Below are 17,912 nucleotides of genomic sequence, written 5' to 3'. Positions count from 1 at the left end.
TTACACAGAAAATAGGGGGAGAGAGGATGTGGAAGATACTGCCTCAGGAGAATGAGTTTTGTGACTATGAGCAAGTGGAAACCTTACCCTTCAATGGGGAATGCTGGAATCTGAGAACAAGAAGGCAGGGAGGCAAATGCTGGCAGCCTTCAGAGAGTGAATGATGCTGGGAGAGGTTATGGGGAAGGGATAGGTTTGAGTAGAGTGTATTGCAAAGGAAAACCTGGTGCACAAATCCTCTTTCAAGAAAATCCACTTCTAATAAAACCTCTTTCATCATATAAAACTCTTTTCTCCTATGCTAATTATGTACCTTTCTTTCATGCTACTTTCTTTCCTTTATCTCAGACCAAAGGTTATTTCCTCCCTTCTGTTCCAGATATCATCAAAATACATTTATTTGTCCTTGAGAAACAGTATTGTTGTCATTAATAAAGCAGTAGCTGTGTTCACAGGGTAATGAAATATCAGAAATGCTCCAGTTTGCTGAGCTAAAGAAATGTGATGTAGAGGAAAATAGTAAAAGTATGGTGATATAGTTTTAGAGAAAAAGCATAGTAAGAGGTTGGGCATTATTTATTATTTCCAGTGATTTTTCCTTGTAGTATTTCCTATGTTATCTCTGCACTAGAATATTTATTTTTGCTAATGCCATTTTCCTTTAAGAAATTCAAGATCAGGTGCTGTTAAGATTACTGTTTCCTGAAAAACATGGAGGTAGCTGGATCAGTGTAGTTATGAAAAACAACATTCTTGATGTGGTGGAGCCCTGTAGAAGTTCTGTGTTTAGTGGATAAACACCTTTGCTCTCAGGTACATTTTGATCCTTGTGCCTGGTAAATTGGGCTGGTGGTGAATTCTGTTACCAGGTTTCTTTCTAACACAGTCAGATGTGAACAAAAAAATAGAGATGACAGCTTTGGGACTCTTTTGTGTTTTCCTGTTGATGGGAATTCCTTATTGACTTCAGAGGGGGAAATTCTGCAGTGGTGACAAGAGTTACCTTGCCTGATTTAAGCCCTGGGGTGGAGCATTGTGCTCCCAGGCTGGGTTTCAGAGCTGATGGAGGTGCTGGCCCTCACCTGGGGCACTGCCTTGGTTCTGAGCACACCTGGCAGAGCCCATTGCTGCACAATTCCTGCCTCTGCCTGCTCCTTGATGTCTGAGCTGGTTTCCCTTTAAAGCTTGGATTTGAACTCTGCTCGCTTGAAATGTAAGCTGTAGACCCAAAATCAATCCTGCTCTAGTGCCTTTCTAATCAGCTGGCCTCTGGCTTGCATTTTGCAATAGCCTGCAGGGATTTTGTGCAGCAGGGCTCTGAGTGGGCTTGTGCCTTTCAGCAGAACAGGCACACAGAGGGGAGAGCACCTCCTGATTAATCTCCAATGTCCTTCCCAAAACTGGCTCCCTCCATCACCTCCCTTGTGTCTGCCACCAAGTACATGAGAATAGTCTCATTAGACACGTGGGAAGGTCTGTGCAAGGAGCCCACTGAATTCATCTTTTCAGCAGGAGGATGAAAGATGTGATATTATCAACATCTGAACTATTTGCATCCTACTGCTCCATCATTTCAGAGCACTGGGTTTGGCTAAATAGTCCAATTCTGAGTGCACCCAGGCATATTGCCAGTGGAGAGAGGGAGGCTGAAGTGTTGAGAATCCTCTTTTCTGAAAGTCTCATGAAAACCGATAATTTGAAACTGGTATCTAAAATTTCAATCCTGTAGTGGCACATCTTGATTAAAGTGATTCTAATATCAGAGATTAACCCTTAGTTACCCATTTAGGAGGCCCCTGCACTTTCTAAAGAGGAGGATTCCTAGCCAGGGACACGATCCTGTTCCTTTCATGGATTTCAAGTGTTCCTTTCCTCATCAGCTCCCACAAGGACTGAATTTCTTTCTCTGCTTGTATTGGGTAAAAGTCCTCAGCAGGTTTGCCTGGTGCACAAAAGTGACAAGGCCTTAAACAACACAGGTTATTAAAGTCAGCTGCAAATCTGCTGCCTTGAGAGAGACTTGTTCAGTGGATATAAAACCCCTCTGCAGCTACTGCAGGTGCATCCACTGGCAACAGAGGCTGTTCCAAGTCCAAATGACTTTTCTGGGTCTCTTTGGGTGACTAGCAGTGAAATATGTGATCCTGGAAATCCAATCAGTGCTGGGCTATGGACAGGTGGGGACTTGGAGGCAGTGGGAATGCATGTTGAGCAACCACAGGGACAAACATCCTGCCACAGCTTCAAACAGCTAGCAAGGGTTTTTGAATGTTTGACAGAAAATGTACTGGACTGAGGGCACCATGCACAAGCTGGATTCACTGCCATCCAAAATGCCCTTATCAGCATGATGGCATTTTACCAAACAGTCATATTTAATAAGTTTTGCCACAGCTTATCCTTGCTTACATGGTCTCTTTGTTGGCTGTTCCTCTGAACCACAGCAATGTCTCAAAATGAGCTGAATTAATTTTTTTCCCTTTCCCTTCAGCTGCAGCCATTCCACTTCTGCAGAAAAAAATCCGTTTTGTGAATTACTTAATCTGAAACCAAAGCTCAGGGAAAGCCCTTGTAATCACAGCACAGGTCATGTAGGAGCCCTCAGCTGCTCATTTGGGGACAAAGAGTAAGTAGCAGGTTCTGAAAAAGCTCAGCAGGGAGAAACTTTTTTTGTGGATGGAAGTTATTCTACAGGAATGACAGCACACCTGTGCTTACTGCTCACCCACTTGTACATGAAAACAAGCACAAATTGGAACTGATGGCCCAAGAATCTGCTGAAAACTGTAGATTCTAAAGTTCTGCACATTCTTGCTTTTGGCAATTAATTTGTTTGTGCCAGTTGGGAAGGAGCTCCCAAGGAAACCCCTGAGCTGATGCTCAGACTGTTGCTGCTGAAGCAATGGGGTTTTTGTAGAACAAAGTGGTGAAAGGAGGTGTCCACAAAAAAGGGGAAGACCTTGTGCTCTTCTTGGGTTCTTCTCACTGTGCCTTGGTTCCTCTTCTCTCTCCCAGTCTTTGTTTTCAAAGAGGTTTTCAGTCAGGTTGTTGCAGGAAACCATCTGCATCACTTTGTAGTTCAAATAATGAAACCAATCAAACAACCACCTGTTGGATATACAATCTCCAAACCACATTCCAAAGTAGCAAAACACAGGAGAAGCAAATGGGATAATATTGTTTTCCTTTCTCTCTGAGGTCAGGAGAAGAATCCTGGGTAAAGAGGATTTTTCAGAAAATGTGATGGTGACACCCTGGAGCAACAGTGCCTTCCAGACTGGTCCATGAACACAGGAGCTGCCTCAGAATCCCTGAGCTAGCAAGGAACAGAAATTGTGAAAAACCCATGTTAATATGCCAAGAGCAGGCCAGGCCACTGGGGCACACATTGGCAGAGCTGCAAAGCAGAGAATGGAGTTGGGAGTGCTTGCAGTTATTTGCAAAAATCACATTGTTTTACAGAATAAATTACTTCATGGTGCTTTTATATAGAAAGGAAGGCGGGGACAGGTCCTGAGCTGCCTTCCCTGAGACAGCCTGACCACAGTGCAGCTTTCCTGCAGGTTCTGAATAGCAAACCAGGCATGGATGAGGAGGAAAAGGAAGAATATCCATTAAAGAAACAGATTCAAAGACACTTTCTTCTTCTCCAATTTCAAATGGCAAAGCTTTCCACAGATTTTCTTGTTCTTTGATTCTAGAATGTGATTTCAAAGATGAGTGAAATGTCCTTGGTGGTTCAGGGGTGTCACCCTCTCTTTTGATTGAGCAGGCACATCTGAGGCTGAGGTTTACCAGTTCTGCCTGCAAACTTTTAGTGCAGCTTGAAATCACCCCCTTTCCAAGTCTGTCCAAACCAGTTTCAGAGAGAAGGGGTAAAAATGGCTTTGCAGCTGGTTTTAATGTGTTTCTGAGCCACAGATCTGATACATGATTTCTTATTAATATACAGTCCCAGCAATTCTCCCCCAGCATAACTCAAATCCTTTTTCCTCCCATGAGACATGCTTTTGGTACTAACCCACAGCATTAAAATCTCCTGTCCTGTGGCATCTTTACCCATTGCTCTTTTGTTACCATATGCATGTGTCTGATTGACAGAATTACTAATCCATTATAATCATATTTTCGTAATTAGTCCCACTGAGCCTCCAATGCCTGCATGCAAGCATAGGTAAACTGCAGTCTGCCACAATATGTTTTTACTTCCTGACAGCTCAGTGTGAAGGAAATGTCTGTCTAGTTCCTGCCATGGTTATTAGAGATGCCTTTGTTTTTCCTTTCACTCTTTCTTCCTATTTTTTTTTTAGTTTCCAAGTCTTTGTTGATGTAAACTCTTTGTTGATTACAAAAATCACAATTATCGACTTCTAATCTTTAAGAAAATCAGGAAAGAGTGGAACTTTAAAGTCAGATTTGAATAAAAACACACGGAAATGCATCAATTATTCACCAGACAAAGCCTGAGCAGACACAGATGCCAATATCTCTTTGCCTAATGAAGGAAAAGTTGCCAAAGCTTTCAGATTTGTCCTTTTGCATCTTTCACATCTCGGTGTTATGGCTGTGCTCTACATGACATGAGGTCTTGTTGCCATCCAGCCTCTTTCAGTCTTGGATGGCTTTCAGGCATCAGCTCCTTGCCTGGCCCCTCATTCCAGGTTTGGTTCTGCCAGTGGTCATGGATGAGTCTCTGGGAAGAAAGGGCATGGGGAGAGCTCAGCAGAATCCCTCTGAGGGGCTCCTGAGCAGCAAACGCTGTCCCAGCCGCTCTCCCTGCACCTCCTGCCATTCCCTGTGCTTGCCCCACTCCTCCAGACACCGCAGCCATTCTGAACTACTCTGTTGGCTTCAACAAGTCTCTGAAATTTACTTTATTTCTAACAAGATTAGAGTAAATCTTGGGTGAATTTAAAGTATTATCTTCTAATTTAAAAGAGAAATTAAAAGTTATTTAAGAACACTTGAACAAGTTAACAAAAAAATCTGCTAAAGGTAATGGCTTGGGCTGGCTGTAACTGTAATTATTTAGAATATTCTAGTAAACACTTAAACAAAAGCTTTGCAGAAGTTAATTTCATTTCAGTCTGCCCTGATGTTTCTACACTGTACCAAACCTTTTCCCCAACAACTCCAGAGTTTCATTAAAGCAGAGCACCTTATCTGCCTTGTGAGTTCTTGATTAGGATGGAGGGCTGCAATCCCCAGGCAGAGAGAAGTGAGACATCCCATGCATTCTCTGATAGAAAGATAAATCACTGCTGCAGGCATTGTCAGGAGTTACCTGACTGCAGAAGCTGAGGTCCAGAGGGGAACAGCCAGGACTTAACATGTGAAAATCAGCCACCTTCTTAATTACTGCTATTATTAATCATCTGTGTGTCACACGCTGTGTCCTGATCACACCTTGGATGGCTCCTGTGGCAGCAAAGGTAACTTAGGAGACTCTGTTTGGCTCTGTGCTTTGAAGAAGAGGGGGAAAATCCTGCACAGCTGCAGCTGGGAGAGAGGAGCAAGAGAAAGGCTTGACCCCTGAGCCTTTCATTTTATTTTGTGTCCCCTGTCCAGCTGAGGAAAGGAGTGATTGAACAGCTTTGGTGGGCACCAAGAGTTCAGCCAGGGTCCCCCCACCGCAGTTCTACAATTTTATTTCTTAACTAGTGTGTGCTTTATGAGGCTGGCCTTAGGGTCTGAGGGGAGCAGAAGTTCCTCTGGGCTGTGCCTGGCCAGCCCCTTGTCTGTGGATCAGGACAGATGGAACACACAAGCAAAAAGAAAATTTGCCTCTCCATCACTTTGTGGCTGGAGCACACCCAGAAGGGTTCAGCCTGATGATCTGGTAATAGAGCTTTCTGTATCTGGGAGCTCCAGCTGTAACACTGTGAGGGATTTTAGAAGTAAAAGATCTGCTGGTTCTGATCTCAGAAGCCATATGCCTGTTGTATGGCTTTCTGTGCCTTTATGACCTGGTTTGTGCCTTTTGGCCTCGCTGTGACACAGTGCTTGAGTTTGCAGTCCCCAAAGGTCTCTGTAACAGATTGTGTGGCCTGCCAGCCCCACAGTTACCAGTCTTTGTTCTGGTACATATCTGAAATATATTTCTGAAAGTTAAATTAAAATTATGCCATGTATGTATATATATATGTATGTGCCCAATACAGACTGGCTGGCATAGTTTTTAATTTAATTTTCAAAAAGACCAAGCAACAGTGGATATTTCTGTATCTCTAGACACTCTTGGAAACTATGAGGGAATGGAATGGAATGGAGAGCTTTGACTTTTTGGCATGGGGTGTCTTGCAGTTGCAAAGGGGATGTCTTGAATTTTGAGAATGTTAGGATTTATGTAAGATGATCTCATTACTGCAGGAGATGGGCTGATGCTCTCAAAGGGCAGTACATGGCCATGAAATGTAAAAAGGTACTGAAGCAATAGGAAAGCAGCATCCTGGCTTTTCTAGAAGTCACAGGTGAGAGTTGGTTAACTAAGCCTGTGGTGGTGTTTGATGGAAAACTCAGGCCTTGCAGTCCTTCATGAATAAATTCATTAGCAAACCCTTTAAAAAGGTCTAATTCAATTTTCCTTTCCATTACCCCCAAAACAGATTCTAGCAGAGAGGCAGTTAAGAGGAACAAGGAGGGCAGAACCCGATCAGAACGTGCCAGTGTCTTTCCTCCCTGCCTGATGGGAGGTGAGGCTGTGCACAGCACAGGAGATGATTGTGTCCTGCTCCATCTGTACCTGCAGATGCAGAGCCCAGGGAATGGCTGCTCACAGAACAGCTTCTGCCCTGCTTCTCTCCAAGCCTATGTGAGGATATGAAATAAGACTGGGATGGAAGGTGTGAGCTGATAGATCTGTTTCTGCTGTCTCCTTGTTAGCATCAAATATGTTAGCAGTAATAATATGTTTGGGAGAAAAGAACCAGTATGTTTTCATATTCATTGGCATAGACTTCCAAGCAGAGTAGGAGATGAACTTCTCTTCAGTCCCTGGATCAGCACTCCCTTATCTATGTAGATACAGATACAGGTTCACAGCAGTGATTTCTCCATGGAGAAAAAAGTGGACACATTGCTTGTCCTACAAAGCATTTCCATGGGCTGTGTGGGCACTCAGGGATGGATGTTCCTCACATTGTTTGTCATACAAAGCATTTCCATAGGCTGTGTAGTATTCCTTGATTGCTTGTCCTACAAAGCATTTCCATGGGCTGTGTGGGCACTCAGGGGTGGGTATTCCTCCCTCTGGCCCCAGGGCTGTGGCATTAAATCTTTCCACCTGCTGTGGGGAAGCCATGGATGGCTGATCTTTTGAGGAGAGTTCAGCTCAGGGTTATATCAGGAGGTCTGTTAGGTACTGAATAATGTATCCTGGCAGCAGGGCTTCAGTCAGTGACACAAATGTGGCATTTGCCTGCATCGTGTCTTTTTTCATCTGCCTCCCTTAGATCAAGGAGGCTTAAAATCTCTCTGGTGTTTTGGATGACTGGTCATCTGTGGAAAGGGGACCAGTTGAAGGTGAAATGGCTGAGACAGTTGCATCAGAACATCCTCAGAGAAACAAACAGATCCCAAATGTGAGCATGGTCCTTTCCCCTACAACTCATATGTGATGTGCAGCCATGGAATGAAACATTGCAGGAAATAAAGGCAACAGGCATGACCCTCACTGACAATTGTCTGAGGACTTTGAGGAACACCTGCCTGGCATGGCCATGTGGTTCTCTGTGAAAATCCTTAGGGTTACTGTAGACATCACAGAGTTAGGTCTGCAACTTCAAATGCCACAGGGGAAATAACTATTATTCTTGGTCAGCTTGCCATGTAATATATTGGGAAGGCTAGTAAATAAGAGGTTGAGAAAAAGTTCTAGAAGGGGAAGAGGTACAGCCAAAATACCCTGTGTGTGTAATTTATGCATAAATAAATTCAATGCTTGGCAGTCCCTCAGAGAATTTTGGGTGCTTTATAAATCTTGACTTAAGTAATATAGGCAAATAATATTTCTGTACCAGAGGCAATGAAATTCGGCTCTTGGTAGAATTAGGTGAGCATCGGGATTTTGCATGGTTCAGGTCATCACGTTTTGGTGAAGCTTCAGGGCAAGCAGATTTCTCAGTCCTGTCTTCAGGGCAGCTGGCCTTGATGCCCATGGGGCAGGTCCTGCTGAGGATCACCTCAGAACCCATCCTGTCTTCTGCAGAGAAAGAAAAAGGGATTTCCAACCTGGGAACTAATGGGAGTTGGTTCTCGCAAATCCTTAACTCGCAGCCCTGAGGCAGCCTATCCCAACTTCCAGCCTCAAGAGACATCCCTTGAAGTCTTTTCCCTTCTTTAAACACTACAAATTCCTTCTTTCTACATGTCTGTAGGCAGGACTGATTTCCTAACACTTTTCACAGACAGTAAATCCAGATGCTAATAGATGTGAAAGGAAGAATTTTGAGCAGGTGTAAAAGGTGAATTTCGTCCTCTGATGGTGATGCTGGGCCATCCTCCAGAAGGGTCCCCACCCCTCTTGGGGAGGATGCTTTGGGATGGGGCACTGTGGAAAACACCAGGTGTGGTTGTTTTCGTACCAGCACCGAGCTGAGATAGCAAACAGAAAATGAACAGACAAATCAACTCAAGGTGATTTGATCAGAGGAAATCTATTGTGAATAAACTTCCCAAAGTGGAGGAACTGAGCTGCAATTTTGCCACCTGTCAGTTTATCTCCCACCCTCAGTGCTGAGCACTGCCTCAATTGCTTCAGTTTGCTTGATTTACATGTACAGGAGGGAATGGGGGTGGAAAAGTAACTATTTGCCTCTCCATCAAAGTGTGGGATCTGGGGAAGCAGAGGAGTGCACGTAGCAATTCTCAGAACCACAGCCTCTGTGGGGTAATTAAAAAGAAGACCAAAAGCACTGCAGAAAGACTAATTGTAATAAATTGGCCAAGGAACTTAAAACTTTGGTTGTGCATTGCAGCAAAGCAGGAATTAATTCTGGGGAGCAGATAAGGCCCAGGTTGGCAGAAGGCTGATGAAATTGGCTCTGGGTGCAATCAGACAGCGCTGGCAACTCGGTGCCTTGGCATTTGAGAGGGTGACTGAGGAATGAGAGCCTGCCCTGCCAGCCACAGCACTGGAACAGATGGGATTTGGTGCATGTTAAAGCAGCAAAGATCCTGCAGTGTGGCCTCTGGATGATCACAGAGCAAGTGAGCAAATGTAGATAATCACACAGTGAGAGTCGTGGCAAAGGAAAGGCCAGCGGGGCCCCAAGCTGGGAGAATCAGAACAGGCTCTAGGTACAGGAAATGTGGGATTGCTGGCTGGAAAAATGAGACTCCACCCGGGCTGGGAGGATTGCAGGCATCAGGCTTTGTCTTGCCCAGATCTTGCTGAAATAGATTAGCAAAAAGAAGCTGGAGCATGGCTGGAGTCAGAGCTCCCTTGTCTGCACTGATGTACAGACATGCTGCTTGCTGTATAATGTCATGGCTTTTGGGGTGGGATTTTTTTTTGTTTGTATGGGTTTGCTGTTGATTTTTTTTTTTTAACTGTAGCTACTCTATCCTTCCATGTCAAGAACAGGACTACACTCTGAAGTAAGAAAGGTGGATTCATTGGTCACAGTTTGCTGAAAAGACTGTACTTAAGGCAGTCTGAATTAGTTTCTCAGTGGGGAAGGTGATCTGGGGTAACCCATACAATTTAAAACATTTTAAATGTTTTAGATTGTGGTGAAGATATAGGGTTTTTCATGCTTTACAAGCCCTGAGAGAATTACGTGTCACAACCATGTACAAGGGAATAATAATGGATGGACTGAACATGACAATTCACATTTCACATGGAGTGAAAGCCTCTCTTGCACTGGTGCAGCCCTGTCCTGTGGGCTGCAGCTTCCTACACCACTCTTGCTTCTCCTGAACCCCTACATTAGGGTACATCCCCTTACAGTAAACAGACACTCTGCTGATCCAAGGAAGAGCTGGCAATGCGATACAAGTTTTGCAGCCCTTCATATCTAGTTAGCTAAAAAAACAAAAATAAAAAATACAGACTATGCATTTCATCCATTCTTTCTCTTACTCTACCTTTGGTAGTCTCCCTAGGGCCATCTGAATCTGTTTTGTTTCTTTGTGAATCATTGATTGCCCAGGATCTGAAATAACAGATTTGTAGTTCTGCCTTTTCTGTGTTTGCTCTCAGTGGATTGGGGAACTCTGCTCTGGGGCACTGCTACACCCAGGGCAGTGCCACCTCCAGGTGGGAGATGCAGGGTGAGAAGATGCAGAGGAGGAGCCAAATGCTTCAGTAAAATCAGCATTTACACTCTGGGTAGGTAAAGGACAGGCAGTCTGAGCATTAGAGGGGCTGTCCTGTTAATACCCACAGCAGTGTCAAAATTTTCTGCAAGTCCCTTGTGGCGTTTTGCACACTCAGTGGGCTACACTGACAAAAGCTCCTCTGTCCTGAGACCCTGGTGGCTGCTCATATGCTGGGCTGGGCTCTTCTCTCCTGTCTGGCATCTGCAAAAGGGATTTGGAATCTTTGTAGCTGCGGCTGGTTGGTCTCTTTATGTACCGCTGATTTGTTTATCACAAAACATTGTGAATAATTTGCCTCTGGGTAACTGCTGGTGTTTGTGCCTGGAACCTGATGCTTGTTTGTGTAGTATCTGTTTGGAGATGCTGGCTTCTTGCTCTTCATATAAATGTATTGTTACTTCCGAAGGGGCCTCAGGAAATGACATTTGAAATGGATGTATTATTTCTAAACCTGTCCTGATTAACTCTGGAGAGGATGGGGTGCACAGCCCAGTAGAGACAATTCCATCAACAGCATTGGCTTCATGGCAGAGTGAACTCTGAGTCTGTTTTAAGGGGTCATGCAGATTCTCATTTTGTTGTTATCTACAAACCAAAGGCCAGTTATCCCACTTGTGTGATGGTGTTCACAGGGGTTTTCGGATGAGGGAAGAGATGAGGATCTGACTCCATGTTTCAGAAAGCTTGATTTATTATTTTATGATATATATTACATTAAAACTATACTAAAAGAATAGAAGCAAAGGTTTCATCAGAAGGCTAAGCTAAGAATAGAATAGAATCAGAAAGAATGATAACAAAGGCAGCTGTCTCAGACTCTGTGACTGTGATTGGCCATAAATTAGAAACATCCACATGAGACCAATCACAGATGCACCTGCTGCATTCCACACCAGCAGATAATCAATGTTTACATTTTGTTCCTAAGGCTTCTCAGCTTCTCAGGAATAAAAATCCTAAGGAAAGGATTTTTCATAAAAAGATGTTTGCGACACACTTGAGCTATTACATCAGGAGCACAACGTAGAGAAATCCTGCAGGACTGCTGCACAAGATCCAGCAGTTCCCTGGGATTGCTTTCCATCTCAGTTTCCCTGTGCAGGGTGGGCTGTCCTGTCTCACACCTGGGAGCAGCTCTGTGCTCTCCTGGCTCTGTTCCTGAGACCTCTCCTGCTGCAGCTCACACAGAGTGTCCACAGCCCCAAACATTGCTTTTCCTCCCCTCCTGCCACTGCTGAGCTAACAGACGGGTGCTCTGATCTGCTGTGAACATGTCTGGGTTGCCTGAGAAGAGCTTTTCACCCTCAGTAGTTCAGAAATGTATTTGTAATAAGATATGTGACAAACTGTTATAACCTGACAGTTCTTCACAATCATAGAAAAATACCAATATCGTGTGCTCAAAAAAGAAAAAAGTGAGTTGTCTGTGGTCCAGTAACTTTCCAGACTACTCAGTGGTATGAAATTACCAGCACAAAATGCTTCCTTATATAAAACAGTAGGAACTTCTCTGTTATAAGTATATTTACAATGCATATCTCCTGGGTAGCTGTTAAATGCATGAACATTACACTGGCATTTCCTCTTTAAACATTGTCATTTTATTGCTTTATCTATCTAGAGAAGAGCAGAAATTATCCTTTAATTACTATGAATGTAATAGCATTGGTTATACAGCATTTTAGCTCCCACACAGCAGGACTAAGCTTAGTCCTAGCACACATCATTGATTCATCTTTTCACCCTGCAGTGCTGAGTCTTTCCTAAGCCTTTGCTAAAAGCAGGTAAAGGACTGGAAGTTGGTGCTCAGACTGCCTTAGCCAAAAAGAATCAAAATGGGACTTCTGGAAGGTGTGGGCAAGGTGGGTTGTGCTGCTACTTTGATGATTCTGAGAAGGAAGAGGAAAGCATGGGAATAAAAAGCCTGTCATTATCAAAACACAACACAGTAACACGGAGAGGTGGAGTAATTTATCTTTAAGTAACAGGCTGACCTATTCAGAACTGTAATTTTAAATGTAAGACTAACCTTTGAAAATAGATCAAGTGATATGAATTATTAAGGAACAGACATTTGTCAGATAGATGGTCTCTATTAGTAATTTTATGCATGAATGGTTATCTTCAAAGGTAGTGTTGCTGTCTGCTGAGAAAGAGAGTGCAAAAGAAGGTTACCTTAAACTGACGTGTAAGACTGACTTTTAATCAGTGTTTTCCTAATTCAGTGAAAAAAAGGGCTGAAGCTTCCAATAAAGCAGGGTTGTCTTGCTACTCACACTGTGTAACTCCTGAATTTCTTTGCTAGTAAAAGAAACTCCTGGTAATGTTCCTAAATTATTTCCCAGTAGTTTTAGGATCAGAGAGGTTGGCATGTTCCTCATTTGAGAACAGATGCTCCCACACTGGTGGTGCTGGGAAATAGTGGCAGAGCAGAGCTGGTACCCAGGGACCCTGAGGAGAGCAAATCCTGCTCTGTGCCTGGTCTGTGCTCCTTCTGGGGGTCAGCAAATCCTGCTCTGTGCCAGGCTCTGGGGGTGCCTTTGAACCCTCCCTGCAGAGGAACCTGCAGCTCTTTCCTTTCCCTGCCTGCAATCAAAAGGAATGTTTGATGATGGATTGGTGTCTGCTACTCTGATGGTGCTTGGTCCATATTTTGGACTTGGAGAGGGAGAAGAAAATGGAGAGATGGAGCTATCTGTGGAAGATGCTTTTCTACCCCCGATCACTCTGCCTTTGTTTTTGCTTTCCCCAAATTTCCCTTTTCATGAGTTTCCCTCTGCTTTATTTGCTTGTTTATTTTATATGCAAACTACTTCCATGCCCTTGTGAACTTGTGATCCAAGTACTGCAGAGCACTTAATGTAAAACTAAATTTGACTTCTTTTGAGAAGCTGCTGGAGGGAGACTGTGGCCATAAATTTGCTTTTCCCCATCCTCCATTCTTTGCATATCTTTAGCATGGAAAAGTAAGAGAGCAAACCTAAATTTAAGCTATGCCTGTTTGCTCCTGCAAACAAATGCAATTTCATTTTTCAAAATTAATTTTTCTACCATCTGTAGCTTTTTTAAGTCTAGTCTTCCAGACACAGATGCTGCTATTGCCTGGCTTTTGAATGGGATGTTGATGGAAGGAATGAAAGCTTTTCCTGCATCCTGCAGTCACTCTGAAGCCTGTAGCACTTCAGGAGAGGTTGTGTGCACACTGGAGCATGTCCCTGTCAAATGAGACTTTTACTCTTGAGTTCTTTTCACTCCTGATTTTGCACAGTGGCTCCACCATTGTCTTGCCTCTACAGCATAACAAAATGTATTTGATCTCCTCTGACATCTTCATTCACTCAAAAGTTGAACTGGGGCTAATCTACAATGTTTGGTGTCTGCAATTCTCCTAGACCTGAATTAAGGCCCTAAGAATGAGATTTCTAAGGGTACTGGAATTTATGACCCTTTTGACGATACCTAAGAAGAGATTTATTTTCTGAATCCTATTTTATTCAACTGCACTTGAGCAATTGACAGGGAAAAATTGAAATATAAACAATTACTCTGGTGTGCATAATCTCAGTGACTTCTCTCTTTTCCTCTTTTATCTTCATCTGACTTGTTGCTGTGCCAGGATGAATGGTTTATGGTTAAAGCACTGCAGTGGGATGCAAATGATGCAAGCTTAAATTTCCAGATATGTCAAAAGCTTCCTCTATGACTACAATTGATATTTCTGTGATCTCTGCATGTACTGTTAGGTACAAAAGGTATCTAAAAATATGACCTTCTCTCACATTCTTTTTGTCTGTTTAGGCATTCAAAACCAGACTATGGATGTTTGAACCCCCTTCACTTTGTTTCTTTGAACAAAATGCCTCCTGTTTGTGTTGGAGTGATACAGGTTAACACTTTGAACAAGAAAAAAAAAAAGAAAAAGATAAGCATTTGGTGTACTAATTTCAGGAGCAACTGTTTCCAGCAGCCTGGAACCTTTCTGCAGTATATTGATGTTTCAATTTGTACAGAGTAGCAGCTGCCCTTAATGATAAAGAAAAGCAAGTGCTCTGCTCGGGGAGGATTTGACATGGCAGCAGTAGTCTTGTGGAAAGTGACATGACAACTTGGAGTAATGATATGTAGATACGATGCCACAGACATGTCACAAAATAACACAAATTACTAAAAAATTGTGGAAAGAGAAAACATCTTCAGAGCAAAAATATTGAGACAAAAATTTGTCACTTATCACATCTGAGGGGAATATGGCAGTCTCTGATTCCTGCTGGAAACAGCTTAGCCTAAATTGTCCTTTATAATTGGAATTTTGCAAATCAACATTAGTAGACTCCAACTTGTCATACACAAAAGAAAAATGATTTTCCAGCATCTGCAATGCTTTTTAATGCAAATTCTTTGTGGCTATGGACAGGTGTGTGACCAAGCTCAGGAGGCCATGAAGGCTGTGCACATATTAATGAACATGGTCTCAAGGGGGACACAGCTGTGGAGCAAAACAGTGCTGCAGGTTCAGACCCCACTCTGCACATTCCAGAGGATTTATTCCAGGTATCTTAGCATGAGGGGTTTGCTGGAGGGCAGTAGGTGAGCTCCTGAACTCGATCTTCCAGTCTAATTTTATCCCAAAATCAAATTGGGGTGTGATGGGAACCAAAGCCCAGGAAAAGGAAATAACCATGGGAGTATGTTGAAAAGCACACCCTGCTCCATAGCAAAACACTGACACAGGTCCAAAGACATCTGGGCTCTCTGATTGCTTCCAAAAGATGAACCAAATTGTTTATTCAAACAATCAGATTAATCCTGCTGGAGGTAAGAGAATTATCATTGTGCTGATTAGAGCTGGATCAGTTGTTGATCCTTTTATCCAGGAGCTACCTTCATCCGATTGGGCTTACTGCTTCAAATAAAATGGAGATTGTTCTGAATCCTCTCTGATGATGGAAAATGGAAAAGCCAAAACCTGACCTCTTTGCATCATTTCCATCACAAATAATGTCAGTGTGATTCCTTAGATTCTGAGCTGGACAGAATTATACCAATGTCTATTCTGAATTTCCTTCTTCCCTTCCTGCTCCCTTCAGCCTCTCCTTTCTGTAAGAGGAGAGGCTGTGCTTCATTCTTCTGTGAAGGCTTCTGCTGAACAAAAGGAGTTGACTCTGAGAGTTATCCTCTGACATCAAACCCTTTGACTTACCAATGCATTGCTCAGGGTTTTAGATGTGAGTTTCCAATTGAACTTAATTGGAAATGTGCAGCTGCACCAAAGCTTTCAGGATGCACATCCTGAAATATTCATGTTGCCTTTCTCATTTTCCTTTCTCTCAGTCATGTTTGTTAAGGTTTAAGGGAAGTGGCTTCCACTTGTTGTAGGTGCAAATTCGTGCTTGCACAGTCTATGAAGACATTAGCATTTAGACACTGAGCATCCTTGATTTGTATGCACCAGTCACTTGATAAACAGCTGAAGTTGTTGCATTTATGCTGTCAGTTAATTCTGCTAAAATGGATTCCAGATTTTGAAAGTTGGATCCTATCAGATCTCTGCTCTCCCGTTGCTTGCACATGGGATGATTTTGATTCTAGCCTTTTCACATTCCCCATGTCTAGAAAGTTCCAGTTTCTGGTTGGTTTCCACTCAGGTTTGCAGGATCCCAAGGTAGTCTAAGGTTGCTTTCCTTCCTTCCAGAAGGAGAACATGACACAAGACAGAAGTAGGGTGCTAAAATATGGACACATTCCCTCAGTTTGTGTAGCACCCCTGAATAGAAGGTGTGGGGGCAAGACTTGCCTTTCTGAGATGGATTTGTGTGAGAATGACAGAATATCCTGAGTGGGGAGGGACTCACAAGGATCATTGAGCCCAACTCCTGACCCTGCACAGACACCCAACAATCCCACCCTGTGCCTGAGAGCATTACCCAGATATTCCTGGAGCTCTGGCAGCCTTGGGGCTGTGACCATTCCCTGGGGAGCCTGGGCAGTGCCTGACCACCCTCTCTTCCTAAAAGGTGTGTGAATTCTAGGCACAAGGGCACTACAATTTAATAAGGATTGTTTATCTTAATTTAGATGGTATCACTAATTTTGGAGCCACACATGTAGTGAGTATTTATCCCAGAGGAACCTCATCTTCAGAAATAATTGTACTTCCTTCTTTTCACTCAAATATAGACACTTCAAAATTGGCACTAATTTTATCTCCAGTCTTACCCATCTCTGAAGGTGGCTTATCATAGAAGAGCTCCTAATTGTTCAACTGCAAAGCAAGTCTGCTAAAAATGCTAAAGTCTGCTAAAAGAAGAGGGAGTGTTTCTGTTTACAGGGAAAAGTCCAGGGGAAAATAGCAGGAGCGCAGTTTTCAGTCTCTGCCTCTGTACTCATACACTGTGTAGCCTTAATTCAGTAACCTCTTGTTGCCTTGGCCTGCCCATTGGTAAAATGGGTACAGGGGTAATAATAAGAATAATCAAGGGCAAAAGCTAACTTTTTCATGTCACTCACCTTTTCTCAGAGTTGCTGATATTCCAAGCATGTGAGCTCCTGTGCCTCACAATTTCCTGCTTGTTGCTGTGCTGATGAACTGACTACATGCCTGGCCCTAATCTATTGCACACACAGAGTGAGATGCATTATCTTGAAATACCATGAAGGCAGGGTGGCTGATAAGCAGAAAATCACAGAGATCTGATCACTCATTTGTTTGTAATTGCAAGTCCACACCCGTAATTAATGTTTCTGGGCTGATCTGAGGCAAGCAGAAGCAAAGGGTATTAGGAGAACTTGTTGAACTTGGGTTTGTGGTCGTCAGGTTTTGTAAAATCTCTTGCATGAACAGACTTTGGAAATACTGCTTTATCCTTCAGCCTGGGAAAGATTTGCCTCATCAGCAAGGTGCTGCTGTTTTAGCTGCCTCCCTTTCTAATTGAATTTGGAATATAACAGAATCATTGCTAGCAGCACTGCAAACCTTCCCAATTTGCTCTGGATAATTTTCTCTCACTGCTGCAGGGTTTTCTGCATCGTGTTGGGAATACCCAGGGAAAAATGCAAATGGTGACATTGAATTGCTCAGCTCTCTGCAACAGCTGACAAGATCTGAGAACATTCTCTGTGTCTGTCTCCAACTGCTTCTGATTTCACTTGTTGCCATGTGTTTAGATTGGCAATTGTTTTGTATAGCTAGACCTGTAGTGTTAATATCCTGCTTTGATAATAGCACTCTTCAGGAATATTAATGAGTGGCTTTTGTATGTGGCATCTTTAAAACCTTCCAAATGCTTGTATGTTCTTTTTCAATTTTTTTAATGGTGAAAGAGCACTGCTGAAGGCCTCTTGGGTAAATAGTGTTTAAAGCAGTCCATGCATTTTAATTAGCAAAGAAATACATAGATAAGGATGAAAGATTTGTTTTCCTCAGGCAAACAATAAGAACATCAGGCCCACAGGTAGCTTGGTTAAACTCCTGAGAGATTACATTTATATCTCTTCATCTTAATCTTAAAAATGCCATTGTGATACAAGTAGTACAAATTAAGGCAAGATAAAGGTATCTTCTCTGCTGGAGGTTTAAGGTCCTTTATTCT

The 17,912-nt window shown here is 43.0% G+C and overlaps 1 protein-coding gene across 7 annotated transcripts in view; it reads left to right on the top strand.

Moving 5' to 3' along the window:
- Positions 1 to 17,912, top strand: part of SGCD (sarcoglycan delta) — a 492,080-nt gene that overhangs the window by 58,636 nt on the left and 415,532 nt on the right. Inside the window, exon 1 of one of the 7 annotated variants that reach the window (XM_064724705.1) lies at positions 14,786 to 14,874. The exons of the other annotated variants lie outside the window; for them this stretch is intronic. The gene's annotated coding sequence lies outside the window, so the exon portion shown is untranslated. Of the gene's footprint in view, positions 1 to 14,785; positions 14,875 to 17,912 lie in introns of those variants that run through there. 7 annotated transcript variants of the gene reach the window in all.

The sequence above is a fragment of the Zonotrichia leucophrys genome, chromosome 13 (genome assembly GCF_028769735.1).
Source record: "Zonotrichia leucophrys gambelii isolate GWCS_2022_RI chromosome 13, RI_Zleu_2.0, whole genome shotgun sequence".
NCBI lineage: Eukaryota > Metazoa > Chordata > Aves > Passeriformes > Passerellidae > Zonotrichia > Zonotrichia leucophrys.
Note: the sequence above shows the minus strand (reverse complement) of the source record. Positions and strands in the feature narration are given on the sequence as shown.